This window comes from Epargyreus clarus, unplaced genomic scaffold (assembly GCF_041222505.1).
Source record: "Epargyreus clarus isolate Ecla_fem2 unplaced genomic scaffold, WU_Ecla_fem_2.2 ptg000029l, whole genome shotgun sequence".
NCBI classification, from domain to species: domain Eukaryota; kingdom Metazoa; phylum Arthropoda; class Insecta; order Lepidoptera; family Hesperiidae; genus Epargyreus; species Epargyreus clarus.
The window spans coordinates 10,363,484-10,376,739 of record NW_027332235.1 but is presented as its reverse complement, the minus strand read 5'-3'; positions in this window follow the sequence as shown (position 1 = coordinate 10,376,739).

Genomic DNA, 13,256 nt, shown 5'->3' with positions numbered 1-13,256 from the left:
GCCGGTAGAAAATTTGGGTCAGGTAGTTCAAAAAGGAAACGAACTATCAAAAGAAAACAGGTACAAGAAACTACGTGGATCTTTATTGTATACAAAAAAATTAAGGAAGAGAGAAATATAGATACCATGACTTTATTAAAAGACCAATTCGAAAGGGTGTTATAGGTTATTGGCGGGCATCGAAGTGGGTCATTCGCTTCGTGCACAACTTATTTTAATAGCTTTAATGGCACTCGGAAATCTGATGTCGTTGAGACTTTCCTCGCTGCAGCAACAACGTTTAAATTAGTGGGACACATAGATGATTAAGATACTCTCAGGAGTATTCCTCTAATCTTGAAGGAAGAAGCAGCTGTTTGGTGGAATGGAATTAAGGAGCAAGTAACAACCTGGACAGATTTCCAAGCGCGCCATGCACTTGCTCCAATAAGACCAGCTTATCAAATATATCAGGAGATTTTTGGCGTTAACCAGAGGGAAGAAGAGTTCACGGAGGTTTTCATTGCGAAGAAACGAGCCCTCTTTGTGCAGCTACCGGAACCAAGCCACTCGGAATCCCAGCAGATTGACATGATTGACGGCCAAAAAAAAACTGCAAAAAGAAGCAAAGGTGTGCCTATTGTAAGTTCCCAGGACACTATGAAGTCATATTGGAAGAAGCAGAAGGCAGAAGAATATTCTGTACACAAAATCGGCTAGTACTAGGTACACTGCAAGTGGCACTCAGGCTCCGCCATCTCAACCTAAGTTCTCTTGTTACGGATGCGGCAGATTGGGGGTTGGGGGTACGGACCCAATTCATGTCCATCTTACTTTTCCAACAGAGAAAAAGTAGATGTATCGCGCTGATTGTACAAAACGATAGTTGCACGATGGACCGAGAAACACGGGGCTGTTAAAAGATTTGCAGAAATGGTTTCCGTTATACGCGAAACACTTGGGGCACTTCAAGATGCTGCTAGTAGCAACGTTGCTACTCAAGCATACCATCTCCAAACCGCTATAGGAAACAGCCAGTTTATTGTTTCTTTAGTTATACTGAGATTTTTCTTTCATATATAGCAAACCTTAACAAAGCAATGCAGAAAGTCAATGTCGATCTGACCAACATTTGCGAATATACAAAAAGAGTAAAAATGACTTTATTAAACATTTGGAAAGGAAGTCAGTTCGCAATCCTTTTTGAGCAAACGCAGCAGAGGAATTCAAGCAATATACTTATGTAACAAGGCAAACCATGCGCAATAATATTGCAGCAGAAACTGCCGAACTATACTAAGGACGAAATGTGTTATACTCTTTCATTGATCATGTTATTACAGAACTCGACGCTCGTTTTAAACCACATAAATCGACGATCGAAGGAATCCAAATGCTACCTGGAAAAAAAACCAGTAATGACTCCAGGATAAAAGGAAATCTTAAAAAGATTTCACAAACAAACACACAAAATGAAGGCACAATATTTCTGAGTGAATATGAAATGTGGCACAATCACTGAAAATCTGTAGTATAAAAACCTGCAACTGTAATCGACGCTATTGATAACTGCGATGATCAGTTAACAAAACTCCCTTTAACAAAAACGCTTCTCATTATTTTAGTCACCCTCCCAGTGTCCAATGCCACCCTTGAAAGACCTTTCTCTACCTTAAAGAGGTTAAAAACGTACCTAAGAAATAAAATAGGGCGATGAAAGACATACTCGTCTGGCTATAATGAGCGTACACCGAGATCTGGCGGTGCAACTTGATTCCGAAATTACTAATCAATTAGTAAAAACACGTAAAAGACTAAATTTATTTCTTTAAAGTTTCAAGTTTAACTTAACTTTTGTTACTGTTTCAACGCTTTTTTGAATAAATAACGCAATACATTCATAACATATATTTTTTTTTACTTAGAGGCACCTACTTATAACTTAAGTTATTGTATATTATAGATTACTAGCCATTATATTTGCGTGTTATAGTCGAAATGTCTAATTTGTAAATAAAAGATTTAATTGGTGTTGGAGCTGTTTTATTTTCTTCGGGGACCGATTAGGTTACGCGACTTTTTCAATTTTATTACCTACATATGATGGCAAAGTTTAAAAAAAATACATTAAAAGTGGTAGATATAACTCAGAATAGGCAAGATATGTCAATAGCTTGTCTGATTCGCAATAAACTTACAGGAAAAGTTGTAGAGGCTTTATCTCAATATGGGGATTCTAAAACGTGGGAGGACATTAAATTAATACTCCGAAAGCGGTTTGGTGATTTTCGCGACGAAGTGCAATTAGTTCAAAAACTAATGCACTTAACTAAAGATAAAATGGGTATCGAAGAGTTCTCAGAAAAAAATAGGGACCTCACATACTCGTTTATTAAAGCCGATCCAGATAAGAGAGCAGTTTATGAAAAAATGGCTCTAGAAGTTTTATTTGATCAGCGATTGTGGGATATTAAAAACTCCAATTCAATAAAATATATTTAATCGGTGAGATTTATTGGGTTTAAACCCTGCACAGGGTATAAACCCAATAAATCTCACCGATTAAATTCCTCCCACAGGCTATTATATTTATTCGGGTATTTATAAAATGCTTATAAAATTTACAACAAAGTTTTTAAAATAGTTTTAAATGTTTATTTAATAGGTACTCTTTACTGTTTTTCTAATGGTTTTACATTTTTACGGGTTCAGATTAATCAGTGTATTAAGACATTCTAACCGACAGGAGACAGGACAGTCAGGACTCAAGGACAGGTCAGTTCTTAGAATTTTCTAAAGCTATTTTTGTAAAAGCAGCTCTTAGGATATTTTTTTATAATTTTATAAAGTTTATAATGAGATCCGGATACAGTTGAATGAAATCTGCAAATTATATTCATCTTCAGCGATATGGAGTAACTTACGCAATGAAGGAATCATAAATTTCGTGATATCTAAACCTTAAACAGTGTTCGTAAAAACCTTGAATAGAATAGAAAATAAACGCAATATTAGCGAATATATCGCAAAGGAAAGAAAAAAATGTGATGAAAACTAACGGTGCGAATAAGTTTGTCGTTATCTTTGGTGACAACGCTAAAATATGCAGAAAGCATTTGATGTTGTAATAAATAATTTCTCACATATTACACCTCTAGATTGTTGTGCTCGTGTATTGAACATATTAAACCTTTCACGACCACGGGGACTCCGATGTCTCAAGCAAAAATCATGGATTAATTAAATATTTACGTACGTAACCATTGTAAATTATTCTTTTACTTTAATATTTCGGAATGTACCTTTTTATTGTTTTTTACTGGCAATACATAATAACTAACACCGTTTATTGTCACCGGAACGTTAGAGTTCTTTTGGCGCGAATGATCAGCTGTTTGGAATAAATAATTGATATTGTAAAACTGCTTTTCAAGTTTTTACAGTGTCAAATTATCGTTACCTGGTAAGTAAATTGTTATTCTATATATTCAGTAGTAATGTATTTATGTTGTATTCTGTGATAAATCGTTATAAAGATTATGGGACACGGATGTCCCTGACGGCGTAAAATGATACTTTCTATACGGAATTTCTTAACTTTTTGGCCTGGTGATTTATACCAAAATGCTATCATTTTTTTATTCATATTTTTGCAGAATATGTTTCGTAAGGGACGTGGAGTTTTTGAAGTTCGAGAAAATGAAATTCATCAAATTTTGATGGGTGACAATAGCGATGAGGAAGATGACTTAGTGCTTGATGAAGAAGACCAATGACTTCTAACACAGGATGATGACCAAGGGGTATTTGATGTCGAGATTGAAGGAACGACGACTCTTCAACGGCAAGAATCACCTGAACCTTCAACATCTCGAGAGGAAATCGTCACTGAAGCACATTCCAACCTTCAATCGGTTTTCAATTGAAATCCGAGAACATACCACCCAAATGTTTTTCCTGATGTGGAATATCAACTCGGAAAGGTGAGAATCTGTCAAGAAGTTCGAGGCCGATCCATTGACTCCTTTTGACATTTTCCGTTTAGTAACTAATTTCGACATTTTAGTTGAACGTATAGTATCCGAGTCAGAACAGTACGCTCACCAAAATGGACGGGAGTTCACTATCGAAATCTATGAAATGAAAGCATTTCTTGGTGTGAATCTGGTTATGGGCTATCATATCTTGCCATCATTGAGAGATTACTGGTCCACCAGAACCAGACATGGCGGTACCATTCATTTCAAATGTTATGCCAAGAACGCGATTCGAAGAAATACGCAGAAATCTACATTTCTGTAACAATGACGACGTAAGAGACATAAACAGCCCTAACTATGATCGAGCATACAAAATCCGGCCAGTTATGGATTCACTTGAATAATTCATTTCAAAATGCTCTCAATAACACGAAAAAACAATCCATCGACGAGCATATGATCAAATTCAAGGACCACACCGTAATGAAACAATACATAAAAAATAAACCAGTAAGATGGGGTTTCAAATTATCGTGCAGATGTGATGCGGCAACGGGTTACTTATTTGAATTCGATTTATATACCGGTAAACGAACTTCAGGGACAGTATGGATTAGGTGAATCAGTAGTGCTGAAACTTACGACAAAGCTGGAAGGTTTGGGATGTGAAATTTACATTGATAATTTCTTCAACTCACCTTTGTTGCAGTACAGGCTGATTGACCAGAATATCAAGGCATGTGGGACTGTTCGAACTAACCGAAAACATCTTCCGAAATCTGCACCAGTGGATAAAAAATGAAGCGTGGAGACATTTACACCACAAGTTTTCAAGGAATGGATACTAAAGCGGTACATTTGTTGACCAACTTTCTGTCACCTGTAGAAACTGATACCGTAAAACGGCGGCAGGCTGGCTCAGCAGATACAATTGACGCGAGATGTCCTAAAATTGTGTCACACTAAAACAAAAATATGGGCGGAGTGGACCTAATGGACCAACTAAAAGTGTGCTATGAAATAGATCTGAGATCAAAAATAAAGTATTATCTTCGCCTATTTTTTGATCTGTTAGATATATCGGTCAATAATGCACATACCGTCTACAGTAAGATTCATGAAGAAAAAAACATGAACGATCTCTATTGTCGACAATTCAGACAAGTTGTTGCTCGGAGTTTGATAAATGGTTTTACCAACAGGCAAAGAGGCCTTCCAACTGCAAGAAGTAGTGTAGTACGCAAAGCAGTGAAACGACAATTACCATCGCACCCAATGGAAAAGTCGAATGCCAGAAAGAGGTGCGTACATTGTGCTAAGTACAAAAAAAGAAAACCGCACAAATAATACTTCTGTTTTGTGTAAAGTGCACCTTTGCTACACTAACAACAGGAATTGTTTCGCCGAGTACCACAAATAACTTGCCCTATTATTATTATATTTTTGTTATTCATAAATAAGTAAATAAAAGTATACTAAGTAACAAATGTACATTATTTACAACAAAACACCCTTACCAACAACTAAACCAAAATTTAGATGTTTAAGTAGAAAGTAACCCTAGAGACCATAGTAGGGACATATTTGTCCCATAAATTTCCAAAAAAAAAAAATGTAAAAGTTTTTTTCAATTTTTAGTACAAATTATGTTTTGAATGTTATGTTGTTATGAAAATAAAATAGAAAAGGAGAAGTTAAAGGAGGAATTAATCAAGTGCCAAGGAGAAAAATCAACATACGCAAGTGCGGTAAAGAAAAATATGAGCACAGACACCCTGAAAAAATCTACTTTACATTCTATTATAATATCCTCTAAAGATGAGACTGAGACAGGGGAGGAGGTGCTGGCCAAAGTACGGAAAACCATAAATGTAAAGAAAGGCTGGGTACAGGTCGAAAAAATAAGGAAGGCCAAAGATAACAAGATAATACTAGGATGCAAGGACAAGGATGAAAGGGAAAAAGTTAGGAAGAGACTAGAGGAAAAGGGAGGAACCCTCGTAGTCGAGGTCGTCAAAAATAAGGACCCGCTGCTTATTCTTAGGGATGTCCTGTCCTTCCACTTAAATGAGGAGGTTATACTGCCGTCATAAGAAAAAAAGACGTATCTAACACTTTTGCCAAAATTGAGTTATGTACATATTCGGAATCAGTAAAAAAAGACGCATCTGCTGGTATTTTTGAATTTTTTCTATTCCAAACTGGAACCCTGTTAATGATTATGAAATAGGACGCATTTGAGTATTATCGAAAGTATTACTAAAATAAAAAACCGCTTCTGGTTTTTACTACGTTGAAAAAACGCATTTACGTTGAAGCGTCTTACTTTCTTCCAAAATATTAACTTGATCCTAAAATTTAAAAACGTTTCTACACGATACTAAGTAAAAAAGTCAGTTCTGCACAGATGGCGCAAGTGGCAGATGTGTTTTTTCTACTTAGTATCAATGTTTGTGCGGAGGGGAGTGGGGGTCGCAGTTGTGAGTCCGATCGGCAGTTGCGCCTAAACATCGAAGAGGACATCACGTTGCGTTCGCGCACGTCGCGACTATTCAACACGTGTAATTATTATTCGCATCCTAAGGTAAGTTTTCGTAAAGCTGTATTTAAACAACTTTTTCACCTTATTTGCTTTAACCTAAAATATTTATTTAGTTTTTAGCTCTGATTCATTTTAGTGCACACTGCATTTTGACACTAAAACTAATCGGAGCCAAAAACTAAATATTTTTAATCTTGTAGGTTCCGAAAAGTAATGCCTACTACAATTAATTTTATTACGAGTTAGTTTTATCTTGCAATTATTTTGTAACAACATATAAAGAAATAAACAAACAAGGTCGCTTTCATTAAAAAAAGTTTATTTTTTTATTTTTTAGAATGAGTTGCAGTCGGTCCTCAAAAATACTGGCATTGTTGGAGCCATCAACGAGTTCCAACCAAGAGTCACATGACATTAATAATGATAATCTATTTCAACATTTACCGGAAACAAACAAAAGTATACCAATTTATGACAACCTACAGTGTAACTTAGACGGAGAACTAGATTTCGATTCAGATGATTCAGTTTTCGATAAAGATTATGTACCACCAAATTTAATTTCCGCTGCTAATTCCAATGATTCAGATTTTTCATCAAATATTATCCCAAATTCACAGTCTCGTAATATAACTGTGCCTGAATCGCCTGAATGTTGTAATGACGAAAACACACCACAAGATTTAACTAAAAAAGGAAACCCTAGGAAACGTAAGAAGTATGATCAATCAGTAGCAGAGAGGCGGGAACTTAAAAAGCTTAATGACATGGAATCTAAATATAAATTAAAACCAGGATGTGATATAAAATTATGTAAAAAGAAATGCCATGAAAGTTTCACAGAAGATGAAAGAAAAGATCTCAATAAGTTTTTTAGAAAACTATCTTGGAAGGATCAACAATATTTTATAAGAAATAATACATCTAAAGAAGAACCTAAGAGGAAGACTGTTAAAGAAAATCGAAAAATAGATAGAAACACCACCGTCACGTACTTTTTGTCTAAAGATAAAGGGACAAAATTAAAGGTTTGCAAAATTTTTTTTTTAGAAACGTTGGGTTTCAATCGGAGAAATGATAAAGCTGTAAGAAATGCTTTAAGCGGCGTATACAATGGAGAACCATTAGATGGACGTGGATCTAATCCTAATATCAATAAGATAGATGAAACCAAAATTATAGAAAATATCAATTCATTTAACCCTTCCGTATCTCATTACCGGCGAATTCATGCACCAAATAAAAAATATTTACCATCTGACCTAACCGTATCAAAAATGTATCAAGATTTTTGTGAAAAGCAACCTACAGATAACCCAGGTACTAACCAACAGGTTTCTTATGAGTACTACAGGAAAGTTGTAAAGAAGTTAAATATATCTTTTACAAAACTTGGACACGAAGAGTGTGAGATATGTGAAAAATATTTTCTTCACAATGCATATCATAAAGAGCTAAGACACAGGAAATGTGAAGATTGTCGCAGTTATGAGCATCACCATCAGAAGTATGTAACAGCTAGGCAAGAGTATAAAAAAGACGTCAATAAACAAAATACATCTAATATGAACCCAGAAACTGCATATTTTTCGGCTGATTTAGAAAAAGTTATCATGCTTCCACGTATTGAACAATTTAAAATTGTCATGTTTTGTCCAAGAATTATAATTTTTAATGAGAGTTTTGTCCCTATAGGTGACAAAAAGAGAAACCCAGTTTGTCAAACCTTTGCTGCTATATGGCACGAAGCGGTATCAGGTCGTAAAATGAGTGATATAGCGAGCTGTTTCAAAGCTTTTTTACATGCCAATAGAGATTTAAAACACATAGTTATCTGGTTAGATAACTGTGCGTCACAAAACAAAAATTGGACGTTATATTCATATTTGACTCATCTTGTGAATTCAGTAGAGGTCAATTTTGATTCTATAAAACTAAAATATTTAGAGGTGGGCCATACTTTTATGTCCGCTGACGAATTTCACCACCAGGTGGAATTGGCTATGAAAAAGAAGAAACATCTCTATGATTTCGAAGATTTTCATCAAACAGTTGCGAGCACTAGGACAAACATTAACGTCAAAGTAATGAACTTGGATGATTTTTGTCAATTCGAAGACTGTTCTTCGTCGTACAAACTACAAAACACTACACCTCGAGCTTACTTAAGTGATATGTGTGAAGTAACATTTCACAGAGGCACCCACATCATTCAATATAAGACTGATTTCACTAGTGAATCCGAATATTCTCTAGATTTCTTAAGATTAAAAAATATTAAAAGTGGGATACCACCACCAAAAGTGAAATCAAAATACAGAGGTATTACATATGAACGTAAGACGATGATCATACAAAAACTGACTCCTTTGATGCCAGACAACAGAAAACCATTTTGGTATAATCTACCCATTAACAATGATAGTGTTGATCTCTCCCGAAGTCATGAAGAAGACTGATTTAAAACTAAATGTGATTTAGACTACCAAATTCTTAGATTTAAGTGTTTTTTTCGAATTTGTAGTAGACAGATATTTTATTTTACTTCATAATATTTAACGTTACATTATTACTAACTGTACTTTGTTGTTGTTAACTTAAAAATATTTCATTGTAATGATTGTGTTACTTAATTGTTAGTTATTGATTATTATTATCTTTTTAATTTATTTTTTCTGATCTCATTCATGTTTTAGTTATAGTTTTAATGGTTTTAAGAACAAATTTTGATTGATTATTTCTAAAAGAAATGTTACAATGAGCGAATTATTTTGATAGAACTAGATAAGCTCCTATTCATTTGTAAAAGTTCCTTCCTGATTTTTGGAAAGGAAAGGAACGTTCCTTATTTAAGAATGAGTATGTATATTTCTTAGAGGATTATTATGTTTTTGTTTTTACCAGAGAAACTGGGATTTTTGTTAAGAACTTTTTTCATAAATAAATGTTATTTCTTACATACGAGTACATTGCTGTTTTATTTTATCTTAACAAATTAAATACATTATGATCTAATGAGTTTATTTTAGGCAAAGTAGTCATATTTGTAAACTAGACGGATTTTGTCGCATCATTTAATCAGGTATTACTAAATTGAAAAGGTGGTATGATGGTAGAAAAGGCTTTTTCTTTTGGTAATTATCGTATTATTACTAGGTAGAAAAAACGTTTTCAAAATTGCTAAGTTGAAAAAGCGTATCTAGCCAGAAGCGTCTTTTCTATTTCGTATGATTAATTTTTCAATATTTTTTTTTCTACAGAGAAAAGGAAAATTGCATTTATTTATTTAATCATATTAATTTCATCTTAACCATTTTCAAAGTTAGTAAGCTGAAAACAATTCTCACATTTTTACACCAAAATAACATGAAATATTTTATAATGTTAGGGACAGCAACTGATTTACTTTTTGGATTGCAAAACATTTAATTTCTCCAATATTAGATTTTCGTAGAAACGTCTTTTTTTGTTATGACGGCAGTATAGGCGCCCTAAGAAAGCAAAATAGGGCTATTTTTGACGGCCTCGAAAATAAGAAGCACAGAATAGAGGTGAGATATAGGAGGAGAGCACGAAACCCCCTGAATGCACACATCATACTGTCCGTATCGGCAAAAAATTGGAACAGGGCCCTCGCAGCAGGAAGATTAAGGGTGAACTATGTAAGATTATGTTTTTAGGGTGCCTATTAATTCATTACATCTAGCTGATTAAATAAGGTAATAATTGATTTAATAAGGTCATTGATTTAATAATACCTTATGGTCCTGAAAGGACCCTCCCTTTACGCTAACCATTGACGTCTATAAAAAAATGGGTCCTCGGAAATTGCAACCCAAATGTAACACATTTCAATGGACTATAACGAGGTGGTTAAATAGAATATGTGCTTTTAGACTGCATCTTCAGTGAATTATTAACAAAATCATTATAAAAGTGATAATTACACTAAGATAATAAAAGATATGAATGACAGTAGTTTACACCCGCTATTTGGGTGTTTATTTGGGTTTAAACCGTATTTCACTCAAAATACCCGGTTTAAGCCCGTATCCACCCTGAGGGTTTAAACCCTCTGCCCATATCTAGTGATGAGTTAAGTAGTACCGGTACCGATGGTGATTCTTTTGAACTTTGTAAGAAAAACAACAATAATGAAACTAATAAAAATAATGTGGAAATACACGACAGTTTGTGGAACTGTTTTGAGGAAGTTTCTGTAGATTACACGCAGAATGATGAAAATAAAGTGAAAAGTTCCATGGCAAACGAGATTGATATTTTTTGGAAACTGTTCACCTATATCGGTGGTCAGCAAACGCAAAAGCGTATCCAATCGCAAAATTTGCTAAGATTTATCTATTACATATAGACCATTGTACGCGTAGAATTATAATTGTGTCTGTAATAAGCAATAAACTTTATGCGCAGTACCCTGTCTATTAATCGCAGGCCTGTACTTTTGGAAATCAACCAAGGGGACAATTCCACAGTGGTGATCCTGAGAACCGCAAACCGCGTTACTAGGTCCATGCTCGTAACCTCAAGGCCTGTGTAGGTGCGTCTCACTGTGCTTCGAGTTCACAACCTCAAACACAACGTGAAAATGTATCTTCAAAAAACGCTCTTCAAAAAACTTCGACCAACCCGCTTCCAGGGCCCTGCACGATACTGCTATACATTTGATTTTTACTGCGGAAAAGCCGAGGAAATTTCTCCTGATCCATTAGGATCTAGAGTAGTCAAAACATTACTACAAAAATTGAGCAGAGATCCAACATGCCATCAAGTATTTTTTGACAACTTCTTCACGAATTATAATCTTTTGGTGGAACTGAATAAAGAAGGATATCGTGCTACTGGAAGAATAAGGGAAAATAGGACAAAGTGTCCACTAAAAAGTACTAGCCAGATGAAGAAAGAAGATCGTGCCTCATATGATTATAATACGTCGTTCAATAAGTCCTGGGACTAACCCAGAGATTGCATGATTCATGTGAAATCAACCTTATTTTTTAAAAGTACCAACCTTCAAGTGACATGTCAGTCTTCGTTTCGACGCTACAGGATCCGTTGTTAGGAAACCCTATCCTGAGTCAAAGAGGGTTTATTATTATGCGGGGATCATTAATATTGAGCATAAGTTATATCCAATATTAGAAATGATCACAAATAATCATACCGCTGAATCGATTGGGAATTTTTTGAAATTTTTTAAGGGAATTTGGGCTGAGGGTAATGTGAAATGGCCACCGTTTAAAGATGTCACTACTGACTGGTCTTGGGCAAGTATTAATGCTTTAATTCGCGAATTCAATAACTTATCAGTTCGTGAATATTTAAATGAAGTCCATCAAGCAAGCAATGAGAGCAATGGTGAGGCATTGGCGGTTAGCCTGGATATCGCGAAGGCCTTTGACCGGGTCTGGCATAGAGCCCTTCTCGCGAAGCTTCCATCTTACGGTCTTCCTGAGAGGTTATGCGCATGGGTAACCAGCTTTCTGTCGGAGCGGCACATCAAAGTCGTCGTCGACGGATGCTGCTCTGATACGAAACCTGTAAACGCTGGCGTGCCCCAGGGCTCAGTCCTATCTCCCACACTATTCATTCTGCATATCAATGATATGTTGCAACAAGTAGGCAACATACATTGCTATGCAGATGATAGTACGGGAGACGCTACGTATACAGGCCGCGCAAATACCTCTCGGACTCTCGTGGAAGAAAGCAGAATCCGACTTGTGTCTGAAATCGAGGACTCTCTGGAGCAGGTCTCGATATGGGGTCGACTTAACCTTGTTGAGTTTAACCCCACGAAGACACAAGTCTGCGCGTTTACCGCTAAAAAAACCCCATTCGTCATAGCGCCAAGGTTCCAAGGTATCCCGCTCACCATTGGTAAAAGTGTGGGGATCCTGGGAGTTGACATATCGTGTGACGTGCAGTAACGGGGTCATTTGGATGTTAAGGCGAAGTTGGCATCAAGAAAACTGGGCGTCTTGAACAGAGCGAAGCGGTACTTCAGCGCGGGGCAACTCCTTCTGCTTTATAAGGCGCAAGTGAGACCCCACATGGAGTACTGCTCACATCTCTGGGCAGGGGCGCCCCAATACCAACTTAACCCACTTGACTCCGTGCAGAAACGCGCGGTCCGAATCGTCAACGACCCGGTGATCTCCGATCGGTTAGAACCTTTGAGTTTGCGGAGGGACATAGGTTCCCTCTGTGTGTTCTACCGGCTTTACAATGGTGGGTGTTCCGAGGAACTATTTGACCTGGTGCCTACGTCACCATTCCTCCATCGCACCACTCGCCGAAGGATGAAGTTCCATCCACACCAACTGGACTCGTGGCGGTCCTCCACGGTTCGGTTTGCACGGACGTTCTTGCCGCGGACGTGTAAGATGTGGAATGAACTTCCTCCTGAGGTATTCCCGGAGCGCTATGACATGGGGCTCTTCAAAAAAGGTGCAAAAAGAGCTCTCATACAAAGCCGGCGATGCATTGGCGACTCCTCTGGTGTTGCAAATGTCCATAGGCGGCGTTGACTACTTTCCATCAGGTAGCACGTCTGCCTAATCGTTAGGTTAAACGATAAAAAAAAAAAAAAAAAATCAAGCCATTATTTCTAATGAAATCCCCAAGCTTCTCCCCGTGTACGTTTGTTACCCCCATTTCATGAACATGTTATCAAGGCAACTACAAAAACGGCGGGTAGAAAAAAGATTGAGGGCTTTTATATTAGAAATAATGGC